This window comes from Schistocerca piceifrons, unplaced genomic scaffold (genome assembly GCF_021461385.2).
Source record: "Schistocerca piceifrons isolate TAMUIC-IGC-003096 unplaced genomic scaffold, iqSchPice1.1 HiC_scaffold_57, whole genome shotgun sequence".
NCBI classification, from domain to species: Eukaryota; Metazoa; Arthropoda; class Insecta; order Orthoptera; family Acrididae; genus Schistocerca; species Schistocerca piceifrons.
Window position 1 is genome coordinate 30,001 of NW_025728810.1, and position 2,500 is coordinate 32,500.

The window sequence follows — 2,500 nt, forward strand, 5'->3', positions numbered from 1 at the left end:
CAAGCATATGACTACTGGCAGGATCAACCAGGGAGCTGCGTCAACTAGAGCTGAGCAGCCGGCCGCCCGGGAGTGTGTCCCGGGGGCCCGCGCGAACACGCAAGCGTCCGCTCAATCATTCTGCAAACAGGAGGAGGCTGAGCTCCCCTGCACAATACACCTCGAAACCCTCTCAGGTCCCGGCGGCGCGCAGCGCCGTCCCAAGTACTTGGTCGGGTTCGAGAGAGGCGCAATCGCCCGGAGTTAGGCGAGTAGACGCTTTCGGTGCGACCACCCGTGCTCCCAACTGAGCTTGCCGCTGCCGACAGAGGCCCGGGAGCGTGCTGTCGTGGCATTGCCGGCGGGAGACAACACGCGCCACCTACGGTGACCGGCAGCTCCAACGCCAGCGCCACAGAAGGACAAAAGCCCCACTTGGGTGCCGAAGCGAACTCTCCCAGCACAGCGCACGCGCCAACACATCCGCACAGCTGCGATACAAACCACCAGCGAGAACCGCTGGGGCGACCGAGCAGCAGACGGCGTCGCGGCGCCGAGCGCCGGGCGGCGGCGCATCCTCAACGCACACAGTCCTCAATCGGACCAGCACACTGAAGATGTCCACCGCGCTTCGCACCGGGCCCGCGAGGACCTACTTTGGCCGCACGGCGCCGCGCGCAGGGTGCGCCGGCGCGCAGCTGCGACGCCTGCCGCGTCCGTCGGCCGGCGCGCCTGCCACTGGCCGCCCCCACCAGCCGGCTGTAGCGCGTGCGCCCACGCACCGCGCGGCCAGCACGCCGGGAGGCGCCCCCTCACCGGCCGGGGACGGTCCCACCCAGCCACCGCCGCGTATCGCTTCACACCCAGATGCCGTTCAGTTTCGTCGGCATGGTGGGTATCGCTGGAACAACCGGTTAGTACCTCAACCTATCGTCGCCATCACCGATTCACCCCTAGCGAGAACAACCGCACCACAACAGGTTACCATTTGTTCATTTGCGTAACTTCACCAGAAAACGCAGGCGTCCATCGCCATTTGCAACTTCAACGATTATTGCATGCCTGTGTCAGGTGTCACGCCACACTACGTCTGCCCACATACACGCAACAAAATGTGCACGCCTAGACAATACGTGGAAGGTGGCCCCCGTACGTATGCGATGTCCATTGCTCGAACGACTGTCAACCGGCCTCTGTAGCATGTCGCAGATATGGAACGCGGTGCACCATGCCATCACGGTGTGTGAGGAGAGACGACTAGGTCCGAATACATCAACAGACAGCTCATGCTGATCGCCATCCACGGCGTCCGTTCCTCCCACACGTCTCTATGGCGTACCACACTGCAATCCAGCTCTCATAGGGAGACGACACGTAGCTGCGTGCACAATATTTGCACTGTATGGTCCGCCGTTTTTGGGCGCAGTCGTTGTGCGGTCACACATGTGCCACGATGTATCATTCAGTACATAAGGACGAATGTGCAGTACAGATTGTGGTTCACGCGTACGACATCAGCGGACAGTTGACACAGGCCGCACCACAACGTAGCCTGAGTACGTCGCATGCGAAGGGCATTGAACATGCAAACTTCTCACCAACCAGCTTGCGAAGGCAGGGGGCAAGGTGGGGACGTGGGGAGGGGCGGCATGTACGTCCTGCTGCCATCCACATTACAGTGTACAGCAGGAGCATGTGGAAAGTGAGCAAGACTTGCAAGGTGTTTAACATGAAGCGATACACAGGGGTGCGGGCAGTGCGAGTAGCGAACTATATTGCGAGGGTTGCGGGTGGGCAACACTACAGTAATTGAACGAGTCGTATAACAATTACAGAGCAGGTTTAGGCGACAACGTGGGTTACGTTAAGGCGACAACATGGGTTAGGTTAAGGCACAACATGGGTTAGGTTAAGGCACAACATGGGTTAGGTTAAGGCACAACATGGGTTAGGTTAAGGCACAACATGGGTTAGGTTAAGGCACAACATGGGTTAGGTTAAGGCACAACATGGGTTAGGTTAAGGCACAACATGGGTTAGGTTAAGGCACAACATGGGTTAGGTTGAGGCACAACATGGGTTAGGTTAAGGCACAACATGGGTTAGGTTGAGGCACAACATGGGTTAGGTTGAGGCACAACATGGGTTAGGTTGAGGCACAACATGGGTTAGGTTAAGGTACAACATGGGTTAGGTTAAGGTACAACATGGGTTAGGTTAAGGTACAACATGGGTTAGGTTAAGGTACAACATGGGTTAGGTTAAGGTACAACATGGGTTAGGTTAAGGTACAACATAGGTTAGGTTAAGGTACAACATAGGTTAGGTTAAGGTACAACATAGGTTAGGTTAAGGTACAACATAGGTTAGGTTAAGGTACAACATAGGTTAGGTTAAGGTACAACATAGGTTAGGTTAAGGTACAACATAGGTTAGGTTAAGGTACAACATAGGTTAGGTTAGGTTAGGTTAGGTTACACGTTGTTGTACGGAAAGGTGTAGGGGGGGGGGGGGCGGGGGC

General features: G+C 56.5%; 1 non-coding gene across 1 annotated transcript in view; it reads right to left on the minus strand.

Annotated features, from left to right (window-relative positions):
* Positions 1-34, minus strand: part of LOC124758735 — a 1,909-nt gene extending 1,875 nt beyond the window's left edge. Inside the window, exon 1 of the ribosomal RNA XR_007012390.1 lies at positions 1-34. This exon is cut by the window's left edge and continues 1,875 nt beyond it. This is a non-coding gene — a ribosomal RNA (small subunit ribosomal RNA).
* Positions 35-2,500: the final 2,466 nt, after the last annotated feature.